The following is a 26,388-nucleotide window of genomic DNA, read 5'->3' as shown; positions in this document are numbered from 1 at the left end:
ACCTCTATCACTATCACCACCACCACCACCACCACCTCCATCATCACCACCGTCACTTCTATCACTATCACCACCACCACCACCACCATCTCCATCATCATCACCACCTCGACCTCTATCACTATCACCACCACCACCATTACCATCTCCATCATCATCACCATCACCACCTCCATTATCATAACCACCACCACCATCACTGCCACCACCTCTATCACTGTCACCACCACTGCCATCTCCATCATCATCACCACCACCACCACCATCACACCTGCCATTGTCCTCACCCATGTCATCACTACCGCCATTAGCATTAACACCACCATCTCTACCATCACCACCACCACCAGCCCCATCACCCTTCTCACTTTCACTACCACCCTCCTTACTGTAGGGTCCAGCCTACAGGGTTCTATGAGCCACTCCGGGCTGGTGCAGAGATGAGAAATTGTAGAAATAAAAGACACAAGACACAGAGACAGAGAAAAGAGTCTGGGCCCAGGGGTCCACTACTACCCAAATCGCGGAGACCAGCAGTGGCCCCAAATGCCTGGACGCTCTCACTTTTATTGAGTTGCAAATCTGGGGGCAGAGTAGGTAGGGCATGGTGTTGGTGGTCAGAGACTGGGGGCAGGGTAGATAGGGTGTGGCAATGATGGGGTCAAATACATCACGTGTCATTCAGGTAGGGGCTCAGGAATTTCTGGCACCCGAAGTGAGGTAAGGAGCATAATGCATCAGCACTGTTTCCATACTTATCAAGAAAGAACTAAAACATTAAGATTTATTTGTACTACTATTACTGATTATCTTTTCTAAGAAAAAAAGGAACCAGGTGCAGAAGGAGAACATAAGAGTAGATATGGAATGTGACCACTGAAGCACAGCATCACATAGAGACAGTTAAGCCCCCGGATGTCTGCGGGTCTCCCTGACAGTCATCAGGCCTACCACAAGAGCTTGGAGAAGCGGAGTTTTCCCCAAACTTCCCCAGGAAGGAGATGTCTCAGCCATTTTGGACATCTCCTTCCCTATCTGGCTAAACAGAGGGCACTTTCACAGCGCTGGTGCTGCCACACAGCAGAGACGCCCTCCAGCAGCCCTTATGCGGGTGTGACGGAGGGCTTAGAGCATCTTGCCTTACTGTCATTCATTTCACAATGTCACCCCAGGTTCACACTTCCGACCTGAAAGGCATTAATAAAAGAATTAAGATCACCTATGAGGTCGGGCGCGGTGGCTCAAGCCTGTAATCCCAGCACTTTGGGAGGCCGAGGCGGGTGGATCACGAGGTCAAGAGATCGAGACCATCCTGGTCAACATGGTGAAACCCCGTCTCTACTAAAAATACAAAAAATTAGCTGGGCATGGTGGTGCGTGCCTGTAATCCCAGCGACTCAGGAGGCTGAGGCAGGAGAATTGCCTGAACTCAGGAGGCGGAGGTTGCGGTGAGCCGAGATCGCGCCACTGCACTCCAGCCTGGGTAACATGAGTGAAACTCCGTCTCAAAAAAAAAAAAAAAAAAAAAGATCACCTATGAATAACTAAGATCACATATGAATAACTAATAACTACTACGGTTATATTTCTAGTTACTTTCTTCTTCATTATTTATATGGAAATAGGCTGAGGCCTTTTGCTCCTGCCTCGGCGCTTATGGGATCTCCCCCCTACACTTAACCACCATCACCACCACCACCATATGACCAACCACCAGCATCATCAGCACTACCACCACTCTCACCAATATCACCAACACCACCACCATCATCACCATCACCACTGCCAGGCATTGCCAATATGTGTCCAGCCATCAAAGAACATCAGCATAGGGGAAAGGTAGATGAGAAACAGAGAGTGAAGGATGCAGAGCCCACTGTGATGTAAACCATCTTGATCCGCCTCCCCCCGCCCAGCCCAGTATGCGTCTAGTAGGGAATGCCAAGAGCACGAGTGCACAACAGTGATGGGTGTGGGAAGACAGAGTCTTTACATGTCTTGAAGGTTGGCGGTTCACCCTCAGAAACTACCAAAGCCAGGACTGTTGTGCAGGTAGGACTGTGCTTCTCTCGTCTCAAATGCCAACTCCCTGCCTGGCACAGAATCAAGGCTCATTTCTTGGCTAAATGCATCAGCAATCCCTGGCTGCACAAAAATCCTTCACCATTCAGTTTATGCCTCCATTAAGTGAGGACAATGTCTGTTTCAAACCTGATGATGTGTATATTCTTGCAAAGCCATGCAGACATTTACCAGCCAAGCATTACTGATATTTTTTATTAATAAGCAACAACTAACAGAAAGAAGAATTTCTTCCATCTTCCCACAAGCTCCCCACGTGATACCTGATCGTGGTTCCCTGGATACATCCCACACCATGCCACACAGGAATTCTCAGTCCCACTCTTCTCTGAAGGTAAATCCTTCTGAAACACTGGTCCTATGCTTCTAATGTCTAGGATCCTGCGATCAGGCCAGCACAGAATTCTCTGGTCTGACTTGGCAGGAAACTGCTCAGAGCAAAGGATGCTTTCTTCAACACTGCCCGAGCACACTGGCTGAAAAGCCAGCCCTCAGCTTTACATCCTGTTCGACTTTCAACTTCCTTCAGCTGGCAGTGACCTGGTCCCCTGGCACCCACCAGATGATCTGCAGATAACATTAATAAATCCCAGCTGCAGAAAACAGTGTCTGTAATGAGGAAGGACTGGATCCTGGAAAGACGGAGACCAAGGCCAGCCCATGTCTGAATCCCACGCTGCTCCAGCTCTGGCCTGGGTTTCTTCCAGTCACCCCCAAGAACCCCAGCCTGTTCTGAGCCCTAGGGAGGAGAGAGGATACAACCCTGGCCCCATCTGTAGGCAGCTCATGGCCATCTCATCTGCCCAGCCCACACAGGACATTGTGCCAGGACACAATCAGCCAGGGGATGGGAGCCCCTACTGCAAGTGACCAGGGCCCCCAAAGTGACCTTCTGTCCCCAGGTGCTCAGGGCCCTAGGACTCTGTTCCCAGAAGCTGGGAGGGATGTTAGAGCAAAAAGGCTTCTCTTACCTGCAGCTCTGCTCATGTGGCTTCCTCGCCCAAGATGCCCCATCCCGCTCCCGTGGTCACTCCACACTGACTGTGCATCTCTTGGCTCCCAGCTCGAGTGCAGAGGGTGAAACAGGAACAGCTGCTGCCCTCACACTACCCAAGATCAGTCAAGGGAGGAGGCTGGTAATCAGATGATTGCACTGGGGTGAGGTCAGAGCTCAGAGCCTGAGGGCTTCCTGGAGGAGGTGATGCCCCAGTTGAGACTTCAAGGTTAGCAGGAGGCTAACCCGATTAACAAAGGATAAACAATTAAAAGAAGAAAGCAAGCCCTACAAGATGTTCATGTGTGTCTGTGGGGGTTCCTGCAGGCACAGGAAAAAGTTCAGGAGATTTCACCTCCCACTGGTTACCATCCAGGGGGCAGAATCTGGAGGGCTGGAGAAAAAGGTCTATTAATGTCCTTAGTCTATTCTTGAATTAAATAGTTAGAACTACAAACCCTAGTTCAGTGATCTTTTTTTTTTCCATTTATTTATTTTATTGCATTTTAGATTTTGGGGTACATGTGGAGAACATGCAACATTGTTGCATAGGTACACACATGGCAGTGTGATTTGCTGCCTTCCTCCCTGTCACCTACATCTGGCATCTCTCCCCTTGCTATCTCTCCCCAACTCCCCATCCCCCACTGTCAAGTCAATTCTAAGCAAAATGAACAAAGTGGGAGGCATCACACTACCGGACTTCAAATTATACTACAAGGCTACAGTAATCAAAACAGCATGGTACTGGTACCAAAACAGAGATATAGACCAATGGAACAGAACAGAGGTCTCGGAGGCAACACAACATATCTACAACTATCTGATCTTTGACAAACCAGACAAAAACAAGCAATGGGAAAAGGATTCCCTGTTTAATAAATGGTGTTGGGAAAACTGGCTAGCCATGTGCAGAAGGCAGAAACTGGACTCCTTCCTGACACCTTACACTAAAATTAACTTCAGTGATCTTAAAAGGCAATCAAACTAAGAGAAATGTAGGGGAAGGAAAGAAATGAAAATCTAAAGGAAAATTAGTCTAAAAGCAAAAATTCTAAAAATGGAATTATTTCTCTATGGGGGAGGAATGAATTTCATCAAAAGCCTCTGGCTTTATATCAAAACTGCTCCCCAAGAGGATGCCTGATATGAACTATGAACTATGAACGTTCCACTCTGCCTCAGGTGACCAAGACGACCGGACTGACAGTTGGATACCACCCTACCACTAGCAATACCTTTTAAAAAATGTCTTATTGAAAACTTCCAAAACCTACAAAAAAGTTCCAAGAATAGCATACAGTGAATCCTTTACACCTTCATCTTGATTCACCAACTGTTTACATTTTTCCTTAACCCATTTATCTATCTATAAAGATGGATGGATGGATGTATTTCTATTCTTATGGACAGAATATAAAACCACAACACTGGCCAGGCATGGTGGCTCACGCCTATAATTTCAGCACTTTGGGAGGCTGAGGCAGACAGATCACTTGAGGCCAGGAGTTCAAGACCAGCCTGGCCAGCATGGTGAAACCCCGTCTCTACTAAAAATATGAAAAAAAAAAAAAGCCAGGCATTGTGATCCCAGGCTGAGACAGGAGAATTGCTTGAGCCTGGGAGGTAAAGGTTGCAGTGAGCCAAGATGGCAACACAGAGCAAGACTCCATCTCAAAATAATAATAATAATAATAAACAAAACATAAATAAAATCACAACATAATGATCAAAATCAGATTATCACTGATACATTTCCTATTCAAACATCACCAATTGTTGCAATAATATCTTATTGCAAAATGATGACGTGAGGCCTTGAGCCAGGCCTCAGAACACTTATTAATATTAAAGAGCAGCTGTAAACAGCATGCAGCCAGGTCTCTGTCAGAGGTACTGTGAACCACAATTCCCCCACCCCCACCAAATAAGTGGAAAAGTAGAACTTAATGACAATCAGGAATAACTGCCCTCACAGGGCAAGAGCCGGGTGTGACGTATGATGAGGGAAGGCTGCTGGGAGGGATCCGGGCACAGCGAGAAAGGACCATGAATCCTTGGCTAATGCCAGACCTGGTCTTTGGCTCCGTGTTTAAGGAATCAGAGGTCACATGCCCTCAGGCCTGATGGTACCCTCTATCCTTGAGAGCTGGTCACGAGCACCAGAATGAACCAGGGTACAGAAGAACAGGCCCGGGCTTACAGCTCTCAACCTGCTGGGCCCTATGGAGAAGTTGCAACACTGCTTCAGGCCTCAGTTTCATCATCTCTAGAGGCTCAGGTCTTCCCCGAAACCCCTTGGAGTTCCATTTACCCCAGGCTCTCCTAAAAGGGCTCCTGGGAATGTAAAGCCCCACCCCCTCCCAGCCCATACCTCAGCACCCTGAACTAGACTACGACACCCAGCTCCCAGGTGGCCCCCATCATGTCAAGGACTGGTTCCTTCTGCCTTCCTAACTTTTGCACCCTGGCCCCTTCCTCACCCTCTGCCCACCCATGCAGCCCCATCTGCCCCTGGACCATGGCCACCCTAAGCCATGCAGAGTTCTGACCCAGCAACTCTTTTTTTCTTTTTTTGGAGACAGAGTTTTACTCTGTCACCCAGGCTGGAGTACAGTGGCTTGATCTCGGCTCACTGCAACCTCTACCTCTGGTGTTCAAGCGATTCTCCTGCCTCAGCATCCCAAGTAGCTGGAACTACAGGCAGGCGCCATCAAGCCTGGCTAGTTTTATTGTAATTTTAGTAAAGATGGGGTTTCACCATGTTGGCTAGGACGGTCTTGATCTCCTGACCTCATGATCTACCTGCTTCAGCCTCCCAAAGTGTGTCTCTTGATCCTGATAATGGCCACTGCTTTTCTGAGAAACAAAAAAAACAGTATAAACATATCCGCAAACTATCCTTGGTTCCCCCACTACCCTGCAGGTAAAAACCAAACTCCTTAGCCTGGACAGGGCCCTTCCTCATCTAAGCCCCCACCTCCCCTCTCCACAAGTGTCCTCAAACTCCCCTCACCTGCCAAACTGACCAACATCAGAGGGCAGCAACACAGCACTGACATGCAGGCAGGTGATACTCTCTGGGGCCTGCTGAGGCCATGAAGGCTCAGAAAGGTTGAGGATCCTCCCCAAAGTCACACAGCTCCTATGTGATAGAACCAGGACACAAGTAAGTGGGCTCCAAATGGGCTCCCTTCATTCCACAATAAAAAATAAAATGCTTCATCACTACCAACCATATCTACATTCACGTTGCCTTTGGACAAAGCCTGAAAGAACACTAATACAGCTGTTCAGTGCTGGGAGTACAGGTGAATGCCATTTTTCCTTTTTGCAACGCTTTCGTGCATTTTATGGATGGTTTTCTATAGTCAGTAGCAACACTGACTAGAAGTCAGCAGACACGCAGGGATAAGGAGTCCCCGAGCATCTCATTCATTACTCATCACTGAGTTGCTTTGCACAGGGGATAAAAATGGTGGCCTGCTTTCAGCCGAGGACTCACTCCAGTGCTGCTGGCACCAGGCAGGATTTCCCACCTGCCAGCTCTGCCCAGGCAGATGGATGCTGCCTTAGAACGCCAGCACCCTGCCCATGCCTAGGGCATGCCTGCCAATCCGTGGCTTTCTTGGCACCTAGAAACGGCAGGATTCAAAACTCAGACTTTTTTTTTTCCAATTAAAGTAGCAGATGCCTTGGTATCTAAGAGATTAAAAGGTTAAATGTAAATTTACTCAACAGTCATCTTGACCCATCAAAGCCCTTGTCCTCTCTGAAACTGTTTCCTGAGGTTCCATACAACAGAGATATCAGTGGTACCACTGTCTGCAGGGCTGTAACAGAGAATCCTTATAGCAGATGAGGTCCCTTGCTCATTATAAACACAATGGTAGTCAGCATCATTATTGTTTATTGAGAATCTAGTAAGTGCCAGATACTTCCCAGGCATTAAAGATACAGAGATGAACAAGGTATAATGCTTCCCCAGAATAGTCAGAGATCTAGTGAGAAGAAGGGACTTCAAATCTCTAACAGCTTTGAATTTGACTTTGAGCACAGTAGGGAACCTTCCCCTTCCCTTCCCCTTCCCCTTCCCCTTTCCTTTCACCTTCCCCTCCCACCCAGGGCTACACCTGGGTGAAAAAGGACAGATTGCCCCTCATGTATTTCAGACCACTTGCTCCAGAGTCAACATAGAGGACTACCTGTGGGTAGTCCACGGAGGGGGGTTCCATGGAGGGGGGCCCTGAAGGCAGAGATAGTGCTGAGGCTGTCCCGGTCTGGTGGGGTATGAAGAGACCTGAGGTGAACCATCAATATGAACATTTTAGGAGGAAAAACCAGATAGGCCCTCCAGCCTCACTGAATGGGGCCAAGGAAGAATTTCCAAAGCTCAGCTATATTATACATTTTAATCTATTAACCAAGCTCCTCTGTACTCCTACCACGGGGCTGCTGTTCTGCAGAAATAAGATGTGGTACTGCACCACATCACCTGGACACACTCAGAATGGGGCAGTGGGGTCAGGGAATTAAGTGCTGGGAGATAATGCCATATTTACAAATGGGGAATCTGAGGCTTGTAGTGGTAGAATGACTCACCCAATGTTCCACTGAACTTACAGGAGGACCAGGGATTTGACAGCCTGGGTGGCCAGCAAGAAATTGAAGCTTATATCAAAGTGGTGGGAAAAGCTGGACACCATGGCTCACGCCCGTAATCCTAGCACTTTGAGGGGCCAAGACAGGCAGATCACTTGAGTCCAGAAGTTGGAAACGAGCCTGGGCAACATGGTAAAACCCGGCCTCTACAAAAAATACAAAAATTAGCCAAGCATGATGGCATGTGCCTGTAGTCTTAGCTATTGGGAAGGCTGAGGTGGAAGGATTGCTTTGAGTCTGGGAGGTTGAGGCTGCAGTGATCCATGATTTGTGCCACTGCACTCCAGCCTGGGTGAAACAGTAAGACCTTGTCTCAAAAAAAAAAAAAAAATGATGGGAAAGGTACGAACCTCATCATGAACCATGTGACCATGCCTAGACACTCACTGGCATCCTAAAACCAAAAGGGAGCTTCAGGTAGGAGAGTGTTGGTAGACAAATGTCAGTCTTCCCAAAGGGAAAAAACACTTAGCAAATATCGATGTAGAGAAGTGAGCTCCAAAGTTGGAGAGGACTTTAAGAAAGACCATCTGATCCGAACTCCCCATTGCACAGATGGGAGGTAGAGTCCAGGGAGTGTGTGGCTAATCCAAGTGTACATAGAAAGGCAGGATTTGAACCCAGCCCCTTTACTCCCAATCCTGTGCTCTAGTTACTCTGGGCCTCATACTTAGCCGAATAAAGGCTTATAAGCCACATCATCACCTGCTCCAGCAAGCCCTCCACGATTGCCATGGCTTTTGCCTCTGAACATTTGGGCCTCCTGGGAAGGGTGTAAGAGAAAGAGCCTGGGCTTTGCTGTCAGTTGGACCTAGAGCCAAATCCTAGATCCAACACTTCTGCTGTGTGACCTGCATCACCACTTCACTTCTCTGTCATGAGGCTGCGTGGATTAAACAAATAAAGGCATCCACTGCAGGGTCTGAAGCAGAGCAGCCCCTCCCACAGACTGAGGCAGGTAATAGCCATACTAATAATGGCTGCATCCCCCAAACATCAATGCAACCACTCCACCACCAATGCCACTACTCAAATCAGAGCCATCATCTTCACAGTGACCTGGGCAGCCCCTGCCTCTGCACTGCTTCTGAGCATCTGCACATGCTGCAGGCCATCCCTCTGCCCACAACGCCTCTCTTCCCTGGCCCCAGCCAAGATGCCTCAACTCAAAGTTAATTTTGTGCAGAAGAGGTGGGATTAATCCTAACCCCTCAACCTGATGCTTCCTCTTCCAGGTGCATCATCCAGCTTCACTTCCTCCTGCAGACTTTTAAAGTCAAATAAGACCCCTTCCTTTCTACTTCCTGTCCAACCCCTAACCCTGCCTCCTTGGCCACGCCCACTTCCTGCTTCCTGTCCCTGTCCCTCCTCCCTGGGGTGGAGGAATAGAAGAGAAGGAAACAGAAGCCCAAGACTTTGATATAATTAGCCATGTCCCCCATGGGTATAAAAAAAAGATCCCTTAATGTTTGGTATCTCATTTTTGAATTGAGAGATGTGGCTACCTTTTAGGAAAGCAGCTTTTCCTTTGCTATCCTGTGATATGGTTTGGCTGTGTCCCCACTCAAATCTCATCTTGAATTGTAGTTCCCATAACCCCTATGTGTGGGGGGAGGGACCCATGGGAGGTAATTGAATCATGGGGGCAGTTTACCCCATGCTATTCTCATGATAGTAAGTTCTCACAAGATCTGATGGTTTTATAAGGGGCTTCCCCCTTCACTTTGCTCTCATATTTCTCCTTGATGCTGCTATGTGAAGAAGGATGTGTTTGCTTCCCCTAACGCCATGATTGTAAGTTTCCTGAGGCTTCCCCAGCCATGCAAAACTGTGAGTCAATTAAACTTCTTCTCTTTATAAATTCCAGTCTCTGGTATGTCTTTATTAGCAAGGTGAGAATAAACTAATATACCCTGCCATATTCTCCAGGTCATGTCCTCAGAGACACCTCCACTGACATCATCCCACACAAACCTCCCCCATCTCCCAACCTCAGAGCACCTTGTACTTGGTCAGGGTCCCTCCCTCTTCACACGGGGTTGTTCACCAACTGTCTCCCTGCCCTGTCACAGTGCCTGGCTCAGAGGGCACACTCGGTCATTCATTTACGAATTGTTTCTCTGGGATATCTTTGGAATTGATTGCCACATCCAAAAAGATCAGGTTACAAAGCTGGTATAGCATATTCCCAGGACAAAAATAAAACTGGAGAATATGTTCAGAGAGTGGTTGAGAAAAGACTAGAATGTGCTTTTCAAACCTTTGTTGCTCTTTTTCATGAAATGGTCTTGGAAGGACCCACAGGCACACCATAGTTCTCCCATGCCACCTTCACTGAAACCACCTGTGCAGCCCTGTGTGGCTGAAGAGAGGGTGAGATCTCATCTCAAAACCCCAGACTCACTAACTCTAACCCCTAAAAGACTGCTTAACCTCATGGGGTCTTGGTTTCCTCGTACCTTCTTGCATGGTGGTTGAGAAGCTTAGAGAGGAACCTAAGGCACCCACCCAGGTGAGCATCCAGTAAATGCAACAGCCAAGAGGCAGACTAGATGGGACAGGAAGGCTGAGCCCCAGACAGGGAGACCCTGCCCCATCCACCACCACCTCCCTCCTCTACCTTCTCGACACCCCCACAGGCACTGTCAAGGAACAACACTGCAAAGCCACAAACCCACAGGAAATCAAGCCCATTGTTGCCCTGACACACACCCACCTCCTCTGCAAAAAGTGACCCTGCTCATTGTGCTAGGCAAACAACAAGAGAAGGGAAGTTGTCCAGGAGTAGCCTGAGTCAGACTGCATGGGTCTCTTGGGGTATCACTCCTCCCCCAGACCAAAAGCAACAGCTCAACCAAGAGCTGCCACTCAGAAGTGCCTATTCTATCCCAGGTAGTATGCTGGGTGCACCTCATCTCAATCTATCCTCAAAGCCTCCCTGTAAAACAGGTAACAGTAGTATCCCCATTTGGCAGATAAGGAAACTGAGGCTCAAAGTGGTGAAGTCACTTTCCTAAGAGCCAATGCTTATAAATGACAGAGTCAGGACTTGAACCCAGGTCTCTGTGAATCTAAGACCAGTTCCCAGCTACCCAAAGAACCGTGTTTTGTTTTCTATCCACCACACCTGATGCTGGTCCTAGGGATAGAAAGCACCCAAGAACATTTCCAGGGATGAACAGCAGGCTCCTTCCTGCACAACATGCCATGGCCCTCTGAGAACAAAGCATATTGACAGAAAATTAAGTGCCACTGAATTAGCCCCAACACTTTCATAAAACAGCAGTTTCAGAATATCCCAGTTCATGAAATGCTTCCAATATCGTCAGAAAACCACCTACTTCAATTCCCCACCAAACACACCCACAAACACAATTTCTGATGCTACTTATAGCTCAGAACCCATGTAAAATGCTCATCAAACAGAAATGAGAGTTGTTTATCAACATCCAAGGGAACATAATGAAGCTTCCTTTAGAACATTCTGTACACGTGCAGTCTTCTTTCTTGAGCTTTTCACTATAAAATCTTATCAGGTGCTGAACAGGAGAGAAATTTGGAGGCGGGGGATGGGCAATGGGGACCGACACCTGTGCTACAAGAAGAATTAAGTACCATAACAACACACACCCCTCTCTCATCAGATAATTTACTACAATTCAACAAGCATGTACCAAGTAATATAGCACTGACTGTGTAGGAGGAACTGTCCCAAACTCTCCAAATTACCTAGTATTCTGCAGCCCTGTGGCATGGGTATTCTTAGCACCCCCATTGTAATGTCCCAGCAGGAAGGGGTGAAGTACTTTGACCCAATTAGCAACATGACCCAATTAGCAAGTGGGGGTAGAGGCTGTAGCAAGTGTATGTTGCAGCTAATTCAGTGACATTTAATTTTGTCAATATGCTTTGCTCTCAGAGAACCATAGCATGTTGTGCGGGAAGAAGCCTAGCTGCTCAAGTTCCAAGCTGAGTATAAAAACCTTTGCTTTTCAACTGCTACTTGCTGGCTCTTGGCCAACTCATTGCATCATTTTGGAATCTCCCCTTTATTAATGTGCAAAGGCCCCTTAAGAAGTCCCAGAAAAGGCCCCAGGCATCAGGTCGTTTCTGTCTTACCTCTGCTGAAATGAGTCAAGAGACTAGCAAGTAACCACACCACCAAGAACAAGAAGGGGTAGTCAGTGACTTCCAAGCAAAGGGCAACTTCTTTTTGTGGTTTTTATATTCCTTCTATACCAGCCACCCCATGTGGTTTGATATGCCTACATGCCGAACAGGGTGCTCCTGGACAGACACCTACCAAGCACCTGCTGTGTACACAGGCTTTATGAGACACACTGATAGATGGAAGGCATAGAGTTCACATTTGCCAGGCTTCCTCTCAAGAAAGCAGCTCCAGAAAGGGGGGAGGGGGAGTCATGCTAAGACAGGTAGGAAGAGACCAGGGGCTCAAAGAGTAACACTAATTACAGGTCTGGAGCCAACAAACCAAGATGAGCTTACTGCCAGGTTACTACCAGGTCACTATCAGGTTACTACCAGCTCAGTAGAGAAGGAAGTCCTTCTCAGGTGCAGACATTTGTAGAGTCCCTCAGTACCCCGATGGCTCCCCCACACCCTTGAGGAGCTCCTAGCCAAGCAAAGGAGACACTGTAACAAGCCCAGGTGATAACTGGGAGACCAAGGGCTACAGGTGCCAGCGTGGTGAAGGAAGGGACATCTGAAGTGGGCTCTGGCAGGGGTGAAATAAGGACATGCAGATGGAGGAGCAGAGGTCAAAGAAAGATCAGTAAGCATCAGGCACGGAGAGCAGCAGCAACACAAGTTCCATTCGTTCATTCATTCATTCAACAGCATCCTCGTGCCTGTTCCATACCAGACCTGTGCTGAGCCTAAAGCATGAATCTCACACAGCTTCTTCCCTTGAAGAGCTCCAGTCAGTGGGGAAGAAGACTGTGAAAGGCATCAGTCACACACTGTGACCATGTCTGTGACAGAGAGATGTACAGAGAGGAACCCACCCTGGCCTTGGGAGGGTTGGTGATGCCCAAGGAGATGAGCCTGTGCAGACAGGAGGAGGATGGGTCAGGGCAAGTTCAGGGAGGGCAGATGATGCCGTAAGGTAAGAGACAGTGTTATGGACTGAATGTGTATGTCCTCCCCAAATTGATACAATGAAACTCTAACCTTTTTGGTGGGTAATTAGGTCATCAGGGTGATGCCTTCATGATGAGACTAGTGACTTTATAAGAAGGGACAGGAGACCAGGCTCAGTGGCTCACACCTGTAATCCCAGCACTTTGGGAGGCTGAGGACGGTAGGCTGCTTGAGTTCAGGAGTTAAAGACCAGCCGTGGCAACATAATAAGACCTCATCACTACAAAAAATAAAAAAATCAGCCGGGCGTGGTGGTGCACATTTGTAGTCCCAGCTACTTGGGAGGCTGAGGTGGGAGTATTACATGAGCCTGGGAGCTCAAGGCTGCAATGATCCATGATTACACCACTGCACTTCAGCCTGGATAATAAAGTAAGACCTTGTCTCAAAAAAAAAAATTTTTTTTAAAGGAGGGGGACATGAGAAACTTACTTCCTCTCTCTCTCTCTCTCCAGGAAGAAGGCAGCCACCTGTGAACCAGGCAGAGGGTCCTCACCATGAGCCAAATTGTCTGGCACTGTGATCTCAGACTTCCAGACTCCAGGACAGTGAGAAATGAGCTTCTCTTGTTTCAGCCCCTTGGTCTATAGTATTTCTGCTATGGCAGGCAAATGGACTGAGACAGTAGGTAACAGTGGGAGCAACAGGAGATGAGACCGCATATGTGACAACAAGGAGTCTGTGCTTTATCCTGGACCAGTGGAGAGCACCTGGAGTCTGGTGTGAGTTTCAGAAATGTATCACCATTTCTAGACACACTGTTCCTTTTCCCAAACACTCCCTATAACTCCACAGCCATCCCGAGGAAGAAGGGAGCAGATAAGACCTGGAGACACCTAGGAAGGCACAGGTCCCGCCAGGTCTGCTTGCAGAGACTTGGAGGTCAGGTCAGTGCTGATTCCCAAGGCAGCTCTTCCTCCCACTCAGCTAAGCTCAGCTCAGCTCAGCTCAGCCAGTTATGGTCCTGGAGGATCCAGGTTCCCAGGTCCCATCTTAGTAATATGAGGACTCTTGAAGGTTGAGACAGAACGAAGAGCTACACGCGATACAGGCAGATGACAAGACACACAGGTGCCCTGTGAAGGGGTGCTGGCTGATGTCTAAAATGGAACAGGGCCAGGCACTGTGGCTCACACCTGTAATCCCAGCACTTTGGGAGGCCAAGGCCGACCAGATCATCTAAGGTCAGGAGTTCGAGACCAGCCTGGCCAACATGGTAAAACCCTGTCTCTACTAAAAATACAAAAATTATCCGGGAGTGGTAGCACATACCTGTAATCCCAGCTACTTGGGAGGCTGAGGCACAAGAATCACTTGAACCCAGGAGACAGAGGCTGCAGTGAGCCAAGATCACTCCATTGCACCACAGCCTCGGTGACAGAGCGAGACTCTGTCTCCAAAAATGGATTAATTAATTAATAATTTAAAAAATAAAATGGAAGAAAACCTTCAGCACTCAGGGTGCTGGGACTTGGTTTTCAAACCACCTTCCACAGAGCCCTGGTGCTCCTTGAAGATGTTCAGTAGGGGGGCAGGGATCAAAGGTCTGGAGCAACAAATACTTGATTTCTTTTTTCAAGGTGTAATAATTTTAAACTACAAACATCACACCAACTTAAATGGGCTGCAAACCTAATATTCACCCTGATAGGCCTCACTGCAGGGACCTGGGCTCCCAGGTGAACACTCGGCTTTGTGCAGGGTTTGGGGTACGGCCTCTCCTGTCATCTCCAGTGAAATGCACTCTGAGAACACAAGACAAGTCACTCCCAAAAACAGAATCACAAATGCGGTATGCAAATCATCACAACAGAATATTATCACAACCACAACAAATACTCAGGATGTCACAGCTGTTCAGACTGCAACTGTCACTCCACACTTTTCGTTTGAAAGTTAAATTCATCAGAGCAACCTCACTGTCCTCGTTGACCTTACAACTAGTGAATGCTGTCAGTTTAAAGGCCTAAGATAAATGTGAGAATAAACCATCCATTCTCTGTTTTGTATATTGCAGCAGAGTGGTTTAGCTATCAAAACTTTTGCTTTTGAAAAGACTTCATTTTGCGGATGGGAAGACAAACCCAAAGAGGAGTGAGGATATCACACTGTTCTGTGAGTGTCATCCCTTCTCAATAGGCAGAAACCATTTGCCCAGCACACGGCAGACACTCCTGCTCCCAGGCACCACAGCCAGGAAGGGGGCAGGACTCGAACCAGGCCTCCCCACTCCCAGCCCACTGCTGGTTTTCAGACTCTGCCGCCTTCCCTCCTTTCCTAGAAATGACAATACAGCTCATCTTCACAAAGAGGGAGGGTGCAAGGAGACCGCAGTAGAAAAGCCAAGGTGCCCTCCCCCTTCCTCAAGAAAATACTCAAAGCCAAGCACACCCTTCACCCTAAGTACCAGTGTGGGATGTGTGCTTATATGGATGGAAGAGCTGCCATCTGCACTCTAGGAAACAAGGGTCTCCTTTGCTCACCTGTAGATTCAGCAAGAGAGCAGGAGTGATTGTGCCTATTGAAGGAAGCAACCAATTTTCAACTATTTTAGAAATGGCCAAACAGAATGCATAACTACAGGGTAGGGGTGATGGTTAATACTGAGTGTCAACTTGCTTGGACTGAAGGATACAAAGTATTGATCCTGGGTGTGTCTGTGAAGCTGTTGCCAAAGGAGATGAACATTTGAGTCCGTGGATGGGAGGGGCAGACTTACCCTCCATCTGGGTGGGCACCATCTAATCAGCTGCCAGCACAGCTAGAATTAAGCAGGGAGAAGCTGGAAAGAGACTTGCTGAGTCTTCTGCCTCCATCTTTCTACTGTACTGGATGCTTCCTGCCCTCGAATATTGGACTCCAAGTTCTTCACCTTTTTAACTGTTGGACCCACAGCAGTGGTTTGCCAGGGGCTCTTAGGCCCTGGGCCGCTGACTGATGGCTGCCCTGTCGGCTTTCCCACTTTTGATGTTTTGGGACTCGGACTGGCTTTCTTGCTCTTCAGCTTGCAGACGGACTATTGTGGGACTTCACCTTGTGATCATGTAATAAACTTCCTTTCAATATATATATATCCAATATACATATCCTATTAGTTTTGTCCCGTTAAAGAACCCTGACTAATACAAGTGGGAACCAGCCCTGTCTGCCCTGGTTCTCAAACTGGAGAATATAACAGAATTGCTCCGAGGGCTCTTTAAAAGCCAGACCCCAGCTGCAGAGTCCCAGGAGATCAGGGTTGGGCCAGAGGACATGTGGTTCTGAGGTGCTCCCAGGTGAGGCTGCTGCTGGTCTGGGACCTCATTTTGAGAGCCACATCTCTGATCTGTTCATTACAAACCCTCCTGATAAGGCTCATTAAGGTGTTCTAGGCAATACCTTTAACAGCCCACAGCCAAGTTTTCTATCTAAACTATTAAAACTACATTGAGAAAATATTTATAGACTACAATTAAATGTGAGGCTGGTTCAGACTGGACATTTTTTTTAATTACCTCAGTGCGGAGGTCATTTCACAATTGTGCTGGACAATAAGAGGGAGAAAAGGGGCACTCCATTCAGTAATGGAGATAAAAGTGGACACAGCCAGACACCCAACACAGTGGCTGGTTGGGGCCACAGGAAGGAGAACGAACAAAGTGTGGTGAGAATTACACAAGTCCCAAGCAGGGAAAGCTCCCAGCTGAGGCGAGGAGAATGGAGGAGCAGCAGACAAGGATTCCTGGAGCCGGCCAGGGGCACATCAGGTGGATGGGCAGGATGCGGACTGGGAGGCACAGTAGGGTGGGGAAGTTTGAGGAACGGGCATTCCAGGAAAGTGGGATGGTGAGCAAAAGCATGGAAGTTGGAAAAAGAGGTGGGAAGAGTCAGGGAAGTAGCCAAGTAGTCAGTTATAAAAGGGAAGCGAAGGGGCAAGCAGGAGTGATAGAGGATGGGACAGGAAGGGAAAAGTGGGGGCCTTCGGTGTCTGACTGGCAAGAACCGAACATCAGCTACAGGCCAGAAGCTGCTTGATGCCACTGACTTCTAACTTCATTGCATTGCAGTCACAGAACATGCTTTGGTTTTTAGTTTCTTGTTTTATTTCCTTTTAATTTTACTAAGGCTGTATTAGGGCCTAGCATATGGTCTATCCTGGAAAATGATTCATGGGCACTAAAGAAGAATATTTATTCTCAGGCCGTTGGTCAAGTATTCTATAGGGTTCCGTCAGGTCTAATGGTGGACCAGTTCTAATGGTGGACCAGGAACTTCAAGTTCCCTGCTTCCCTGTTGATCCCTGTAGAGTTGTTCTACCCATTATGGAAAGTGGGTGTTGACATATCCATTTTAATTTATTAATATTATTGTTAAATTATCTATTTCTCCCTTCATTTCTGTCATATTTTTTGTTTGTTGAGACAATCGCTCACTCTATTGCCCAAGCTGGAGTGCAGCGGTGCAATCACAGCTCACTGCAGCGTCAACCACCCCAGGCTCAGGTGATCCTCTGATCTCAACCTCCTAAGTACAGTAGCTGGGACTACGGGCACACAACACCATGCCTGGCTAATTTTGTATTGTTTTGTAGAGAAAGTTTCGTCATGTTGCCAGGCTGTTCTCAAACGCCTGAGCTCAAGCAATCTGCCTGCCTCAGCCTCCCAAAATGCTGGGATTTCAGGCATGAGCCACCACACCCAGCCGATTTCTGTCTGTTTTTGCTTCATATATTTTGGCGTTCTGTTGTTAGATGCAAACACCTAATGACATATAATTGTTTATAATTGTTACATAATCCTGATGTATTGAACTTCTTTTCATTATAAAATGTTGCTCTTTATCTCTAGTAACTTTTTTTTAACTCATTTTGTCTAATATCAGTATAGCCCCTTAGCTTTCTTATGGTTGCTATTTGCATGCTATATCTTTTCTCATCCTTTCTCTTTCAATCTGTTTGTATCCTTGAATCTAAAGTGTGTCTCCTGCAGATAGTGCTATGATCAGAATGTTTACATCCTCCCCCCAGAATTCATATATTTCTAGTTATCTGTATAACAGCATTAGGAGGTGAGGTGTTTGGCAAGTGATTAGGTCACAAGGGTGAGCCCTCATAAATGAGATTAGCGCCCTTGTTTAAAAAAAAAAACCCTAGGCAGCTAGCTCACCCCTTCTACCACGTGAAAACACAGCAAGAAGACTACTATCTATGGGGAGGCAGGCCCTCACTAGCCACTGACTCTGCCAGTGCCTTAATCTTGGACCTCCCAGCCTCCAGAACTGTGAGAAATGAATTTCTATTGTTTATAAGCTACCCAGTCTAAGGTGATTTGCTATAGCAGCCTGAAAGGACTAAGACAGCATATATTTGAATCATATATTTTATCCCTGACAACATCTACCTTTTGATTGGCTTAATTAACCCGTTCATCTTTAATAGTATTGACACAGTTGGACTTATGTCTTCCATTTTACTTTTTGTTTTCAATATGCCTCATGTCTTTTTTATCCTTTACTCTTCCATTACTGCCTTCTATTGTATTACATGAATCAGGTGCCATGTTTGCCATATAAGTCAGGAGCAACGGCTTCAAGGAAGTATTTCTTTTAAATTTAGATAGCAAAATTACCTGTCTGACAATTTTAAATTTCTTGAATGGCTACTTTTCAAATCTGTCATGATTTTTTTTCTTTTTGGTTCCAGTAAATGAGAGCCAATCAATTATTTATCCAATCGTCTCTGAACAACATCTGCAAAAATGTCCACTACCAGCTTCCTGGGTTGGAAGATTGGAAGTCTACAGCTTGACCTTTTTACAAGAAGGCAGAATGGGGTCATAGTATTTTGGAGATCCCCTTTGTGACATGTGGTGACTGGAAGTGTGGAGACAGCTCAGTGCTTCAGAATAAGGTGAGAAGGGATGGTCAGGATTCATAACAGAGTCCACGATGTGGATGTTTTCAAATGCTGTGGCATTGTTCTCATGGACACCTCTGCTCAGGACGCTCTGATAAGCAGAGGTCCTTTCAGCACTTGCCACAATAGACAGATAAGACACCACCCCAAACCATTCAGCCCATATCCCTGCCTAAGAGTGACCTAACACACCCCAAACCTCCTTGCCACTCAACCTCTTAGCATACCCCCAAAGCCTTCTGCTCACTAACAATGATTAAGGGAAGCTACAACCCAGGAGGAAATGAATTGTGAAATTCCAAGTGAACAACAACTTATTAATTTGGGGCACCTGAGGTTTGGGGCAACAGCATCCCTCCCCCATCTTCTGGCTAGAGTAATTCTAATATCTAATTTCTAATATCCTATCCAGCTATAAGACTTGTTTGTGTCTTCAGTCTGAAGTGTCTTGCATTTATTTTTAGCCATCCCTATTGAAAAATCAGGGGCTCTGCAATGCACAGGCCCTCAAAGACTCTGTTCATCCTGGGTGCCTATGGTATTTCCTGGGAGAGATAGATCATGTCAGGAAATCACACATCTGCCCAGTGGTTTAAATAGATTAGGCACAATGTGGGGGCATCCAGGCCCTTTTAAAATAAGATATCTGTTTGGCAAAAAGAACCATGTCAAGCCCTGAGCCTGGAAGGCTCCAAGACTTGCTGCAGAAACCCAATTACCGCTGGGCATAATGAGCTCACTCACCAGGCGCCCTGGCCCCACAAAGCAGTCCTGCCAACATCCAGAAAGAAGGTTTGTCTTCCAAAGTGCATTCAGAGGGTACAGGCTGTGAGACAGAGAAAAACCAGGCTAATGGAATAAGAAATATGACCTTCCGGGAACACAGGAAAACGGTTTGTTTCTGAAGAACAGCATTCTAACGTTTTTCTGCTGCCTTAAACTAAAAGCAGTCCGCACTGTAAGGTAGCGAAATCCCAGTCTGAGGAGGGAAAGGGAAACTGAGTTTTACAGAACCTTCACAAATGTCATCTCTGGACTGATACAACAATCTGGGGTATTCCCACCCCAGGCATTATGGTATCTGAGGCTCTGACAATTGACTGTCACTAGAAGTATCTTCTGCAGAGAACACAGTGATGTTTTGTAAGCACAGGCCAGACCTGACGCAAGCAATAGTGAGAACATACTGTGCTCCTGCTAAGGTCCCTCCCAACACTGACATTATGGGAATCTGAGACTAAAAGCCAAAAATCTATGAACCACCTACTGTGCACCTTGCCCTGGCCAGGCTCTGAGAGTCCCAGTGTGAATTGGAAGGCATTCCTACCCTCAGAGAGCCCTCTGTCTAGCAGGGGAGTCAGACAAGTCACTGGCAGCTGCAATACACACTGGCCAGGGCAGAGGGTGGCATGGGGCAGTGAGAGCCCTAGGATTATGCCTGGCCCAGCCTGGAGGTGGAGTTTTCTGGAGGAAGGCACATGATGGATCTTAAGCACAAATGGATGGGGTTGGGGGAGGCAAACAGGCAGATCTGTCAAAGGGAACAGCATGTGCAAAGGCCTGGCTCAGTCGAGAGCAACCAGGGACAGTGTTGCTGGACACAGCACTGCAGCAGGCACGGCAGGAGAGGGAGGCAGGGTAGGCCATGCCACACTGGAAAATCAGAGGAGAAAGGAAGGCCCATTAGTCCATTCCCCTGCCCCTGGGCCTATCTTAATCCAGCCCTGATGACTCCATTCATTCAATCCTCATTTGTAGGGTAAGTAAGTGGGTCTCTCTGGGGCCCAAGAAGGATGGAGGGAGTGGCACCTCAGAAGAGGACTCTGGTTCATGGGGGAAATAATGGGAACTGAATTGGGAGCAGGCCATGGGGGCTGGAATGCCAGGCTAAATTTACAACATGATGTTATGGGCTGCATATAGATCATGAGATGGTTACTATAGTGAAGCAGATTAACATATCTCTCTATCTAACATAGTTACACATTTTTTGTGGCAAGAGCAGCTAAAATCTACTTCAACAAAAATCCCCAATAAATGCAATTGTATTAACAACGTCCCATGCTGCACTTTTCCTCGCTAGACTTGCTCACCCTACACTCTCTGCATAGGTGAACAGCACCCTTAGGAGTAGCCAGAGCTAGGTTGAACCCACCACTGCCATTTCTCCCTGTGAAAGCTCAGATAAGTCACTCATTCCCCAGCAAGGAGGTGGTGGAGGTCCAAGGAGAGGGCTGGGAAGAAAGGTCTACTGCCAACCTCCACAATCACCTGGGGCTATTCCTGATTATTTGTGGCCACACCCTGCCTCTCACCCCCAACCCTAGCAGGCAGCACGATGCCAGGCTGCAGGTGTGCATGAGGAAAATGAGGATGACAGCGTTAGCCAACCCCGGCAAACCTCAGGACAAAGGTATCCCCAGGCATCTCTCCACGTGGAGCAAGCACATACACCCAGTGACAGGGACGGGGTGATACCCCAGGACACTGGAGCTCCCAGAGTGATGTGACATATCTCCCTCGTGGCTCCTGGCTAGGTCGGGAACTCAGCTCCTAGCCCCCTACTAGGCCTGACAGAAAGCAGCGGAGATGGGGTTCAGAGCAGAGGAGGTGCATCAAACAAGAGGACAGGCAGCCTACACCACATCCTGAGAATCAACCGCCCTCAGCAATCAGAGCCGGTGTGGGGCAGTTCCGGGACGGGGATACACAGCAGCTTCGCCCACACTGCGGGATGCAGGGACTGCAGAAAATGAACATGAGGTTGCAAACTCTTAAATCTTCGTGCAATGAATATTGCAAAAGGCTGACACAGGCTGAGTGGCAGAGAGGCAATAGAGTGGCCTGACAATCCTGGGCCAGGCCAAAGTCATGGGCTTGGCTGCCAGTGAGTGAGAGCCTACCATGCTTCAGGCTCCAGACAGCTCCATCCCTGTGCTCCTTACCAGGCCTTCCCGAGGGCTCACAACCAGAGACGCAGCTCCCACCACCAGTGTGACTGTCCCCTGCATCTCCCTCCTGACACCCTCCAGAGAACTCATCACAGGCTTAGTGCCAGGGTCAGCCTCTGTATTTCAACTGCAGAGGATGTGGGTCTTCCCTTCCCCAGAACATCAGCTGCTGTGGGCAGAGACCTTGCCACCCCTTGTCCTCAGCGGGCCCCAGATCCTAGCAGGGCACAAAGTGGCCCTCAAAGGTGCATTGTCATTGTCATCAGGCTGAGCTTCTTGTTTACAGAGGAGGAAACTGAAGCACAAAAACCATTTCATCAACGTGCCTGAGGTCACAGACCTCATAGAAGGCAGAACTTTGGGGTGAGCCCCACAGACCTGAGTCTGGACCCTGCCCTCTGGCACTTACAGCTACAGTAGCAAGGCCCAGAGGAATACAACGTGCATGCCACGTGTAATTTCACATTTTTAGTAGCCACAGTTTAGAAAGTAAAAAGAAGGTGAAATTAATAATACATTTCATTTATCCCAATATATACAAAACAGCATCATTTCAAAGTGCAATTCATGTTAAAATTGTTACTAAGATTGTTTACATTCTGGTTTTTTTCATGTTTTCAAGCTCAGGGGCATTTTTTTATTTTTGTTTTGTTTTGTTTTTGTTTTGTCTTGAGATGGAGTTTTGTTTGTCACCCAGGCTAGAGCACAATGGCGGGATCTCAGCTCACTACAACCTCTGCCTCCCTGGTTCGAGCAATTCTCCTGCCTCAGCCTCCCGAGTAGCTGGGATTATAGCCACCTGCCACCACACCCAGCTAATTTTTGTAAATTTAGTAGAGACAGGGTTTCGCCTTGTTGGCCAGGCTGGTCTCGAACTCCTGACCTCAGGTGATCTACTCGCCTCAGCCTCCCAAAGTGCTGGGATTACAGGCATGAGCCCCCACACACGGCCAGGGTGTATTTTTCACTCACAGTCCATCTCAATCCACAGGAGCCACACTGCAGTGCTCAATAGCCCCTAGCGGCAGTTGGCTACTGGAATGGGACAGCTTGGCTCCAGGAGGTCCCCTGGTGGTGTCAGGACAAGTGTATGAGTCATCTGGCATTAGGAAACTCATTCACAATCACGATGACCATGACTTCCACAAGTAACACCAGCAGCAGCACCGGCCGACAAACACCCACTGCGCGCAGACACCAGTGAGCCTGTTCTGGTTTTGGTCAGCATCCAAAACCAAGAGATAGGGACAGTCTCTTTATTTCACAAAAGAAGGAAGTGAAGCTCAGAAAGATGAAGGAAGGAGCACTCGATCACAGAACTAGCAGGGTGGAGTTCGGAAATTAAGTCAATAGCAGTGATTACTTATTGAACACCTGCTCTGTGCCAATGTGCTGACAGAGGAGAGGAAACCCCACAGGCAGGGTTCTTGCCCTCATAGTGCTTGATTCTAGCTTTTGGGGAGGGGGAATGAGAATAAAATCATTTCAGATCATGATTATTCTCAAAAGCAAACAGGGTACTGATGAGGACTGGGGGGCACAGCCGCTATCTGGGACAGTCAGAGAAGACCTCCACTAGGAGTAGAAATTTAGGCTGAGACATTGTGATGATTAATATTGAGTGTCAACTTGATTGGACTGAAGGATGCAAAGTATTGATCCTGGGTGTGTCTGTGAGGGTGTTGCCCAAGATTAACATTTGAGTCAGTGGGCTGCGAGAGGCAGACCACCCTCAATCTGGGTGGGTACCATCTAATCAGCTGCCAGCGTCGCTAGAATAAAGCAGGCAGGGGAAGTTGGAAAAGCAGACTTGCCGTGTCTTCCGGCCTCCATCTTTCTCCCGTGCTGGATGCTTCCTGCCCTCGAACATCGAACTCCAAGTCTTCAGCTTTTGGACTCTTGGACCTACACCAGTGGTTTGCCAGGAGCTCTCGGGCATTTGGCCACAAGCTGAAGACTGTGCTGTTGGCTTCCGTATTTTTGAGGTTTTGGGACTCAGGCTGGTCCGCCACCGGTTTCCTTTATCCTCAACTTGCAGGCGGACTATCACGGGGCTTTACCTTGTGATCGGTGAGTCAATTCTCCTTAATAAACTCCCCTTCACAGACATATATATCTGATTAGTTCTGTCCCTCTAGAGAACCCTGACTAATACAGACAGGAGGGATGAAAAGAAGCCAGTCTGGGCCAGGGCAGGGGAAGAACATTCCAGGCAGCAAGCAGCTCACACAAGCGCTCTGAGCAGCAAGAATCCAGTGTGTTCCAGCAGCCGACAGAAAGGCGGCCAGGGCTCCCCGCACTGTGCCAGCTGCCTCTCTGGGGCACTCGGCTGGCTCCTACTTCATCCCTCCTGCTTGGGGCACTCCCACGCTTTTGCTTGGAAAATGAGGAGCCAACAAACCATTCTGCAGATTTCAAGGACAAGTCAAGGCTGGGAGCCCCCAGAACAGGGCTGATCATGAGGGGCTGAACTGACATATTAGTGAGCAGGGAGGAGAGACAGGAAGAGCCTGCAGAACAGGACCTGGGCAGCCAAAGCCCTGGGAAGAAAATGTTAACACCCTGAGCACTGCTTCCAATACCAGCCACAAAGGTGAGAACAACCCAAATGTCCATCCACAAATGAATGGTCAACTGCGTTACATACAGACCATGGAATACTACTCAGCCATAAAAAGGAAGGAAGCACTGACGTTTGCTACAACACGGGTGAACCTTGAAAATATCAGGCTAAGTGAAAGAAGCCAGACACAAAAAGCCACATTCAATCTGGTTCTATGTCTATGAAATATCCAGAATAAGCAAATCCAAGGAGACTGAGAGCAGATGAATGGGTGCCGGGGCAGGAGAGAGGGGAATTGAGGAGTGACTGCCTGTAGGTACAGGGTTATCTTCAGTACTGACGAAAATGTTTTGTAACTAGATAAAGGTGATAGTTGCAAAACACTGTGAATGTCCTAAATGCCACCGAATTATATAATTTAAAACGGTTAATTTAGTGTCATCGAATTTCACCTCAATTTTTTTTTTTAAGAAAAAGAAGGGGGAAAAGAATTGCTTCAGTGGAAGACACAGGTTATGATCTCATTCAATACAATCCCAGGTCGGAACACACAGAGAAGGGTGACCAGTCACCAGATGCAACAGGATAGAGCAGGAGAAGACAGGACACAGAAGCCCAAGGGTAAAAAGAAGCGGAAAGCTACTTACCAGCTCGCTCCTTGCCTCCACTGCCAACCCCTCACAGTCCTCACAGGAAGGACACCCCGTAGTGATGCCTCCCACCCACTGATGCCTCCAAGCTCTGAGGAGGGACCAGGGGCCAGTTCAGGCTCCTGACTCAAAATGCAGCCAAGGGAGAGGCGCAGAGGCCAGCACACCGAGCCAACGCTTCCCTCTGACCTAGCAGGCACAAGGGTATTTCTACCACAATAAACACCCGCTGGCAGTCCCTGGCTGGTGCACACAAAACCCCTTTCATTCCTTAAAGTGGCCCTTCAGCCACTCTAAGCCACAGGGAGACAGGAGAGCAGGCGGCCTGTACCCGGGTCCTCCCAGGCCAGTTGGAAGTTTTAGGATGTGCAGTGGGTCCTGAGGATGCTTGCAAGGTCTGGAAAGGATAAAGGGGCCACCTTGGACCACACAGAGAGGAATGGGTGGATCTAACACAAGTGGGTGGTGGTGCCCAACAAAAGGGCCAGGCATGGCAGCTGCTGTCCACTGGATGATGCTAGACTAGCCCTTTCACCTCCGTTCTCTGGTCTCATCCTCACAACTGACGGATGTGCAGGGACCAGGTTGGGGTGATCCCCATTTCCCAAATGAGGAACCTGAGTTGCAGAGGGTTCAGGGGGCTGCAGCCGATGGCACAAGATTAGGTGGTAAATGGCAGAGCTGGTGCTCAAACCCAAGGTTGATGTCAAAGCCTTCTCTGCTAAATTATGATGCCACTATCATTTGTTTTATTGCACAAAACTCCCCCAAGACAGCACAGGGCATCTGTGAAGAATGTGGGCTGCAGGTAAGGATGATAGAGAGTTCTAGAGGTGAATGGTGGCACTGGCTGCTCAACAATGTGGATGTAATTCATGCCACTGAACTGTATACTTAGAAGAGGTTAATATGGCCAGCATGGTGGCTCATGCCTGTAATCCCAGTTCTTTAGGAGGCCAAGGCAGGCGGATCGCCTGAGTTTGGGAGTTCGAGAACAGCCTGACCAACATGGAGAAATCCCATGTCTACTGAAAATACAAAAGTAGTCAGGCATGGTGGCGCATGCCTATAATCCAGCTACTTGGGAGGCTGAGGCAGGAGAATCACTCGAACCCAGGAGGCGGGGGTTGTGGTGAGCTGAGATCAAGCCATTGCACTCCAGCCTGGGCAACAAGAGTCAAATTCCATCTCAAAAAAAAAATGGTTAATATATTAACCATGATTAAATATTTTGATATATTTAATATAGCAACCATGATAAAAAATATTTTGAAAAATGATCAGGTGCTAGGCCATCAAGAAATTGTCAACAGATTTTTGAAAATAGATGTCACACATACCACATCCTCTGAACATGGTAAAATTAAATTAGAAGCTAATATAGATATGAATCTCCATGCCCCTGTCCCCTCCCCCAAAAAAGAATGTGGGCT

General features: G+C 47.8%; 1 protein-coding gene across 2 annotated transcripts in view; it reads right to left on the bottom strand.

Annotated features, from left to right (window-relative positions):
• JAKMIP1 (janus kinase and microtubule interacting protein 1) overlaps positions 1-26,388 on the bottom strand; it is a 174,640-nt gene that overhangs the window by 143,285 nt on the left and 4,967 nt on the right. Inside the window, exon 1 of one of the 2 annotated variants that reach the window (XM_032254157.1) lies at positions 24,953-25,278. The exons of the other annotated variant lie outside the window; for it this stretch is intronic. The gene's annotated coding sequence lies outside the window, so the exon portion shown is untranslated. Of the gene's footprint in view, positions 1-24,952; positions 25,279-26,388 lie in introns of those variants that run through there. 2 annotated transcript variants of the gene reach the window in all.

Source organism: Sapajus apella, unplaced genomic scaffold (assembly GCF_009761245.1).
Source record: "Sapajus apella isolate SASKATOON/1434 unplaced genomic scaffold, GSC_monkey_1.0 scaffold85, whole genome shotgun sequence".
NCBI classification, from domain to species: Eukaryota; Metazoa; Chordata; class Mammalia; order Primates; family Cebidae; genus Sapajus; species Sapajus apella.
Note: the sequence above shows the minus strand (reverse complement) of the source record. Positions and strands in the feature narration are given on the sequence as shown.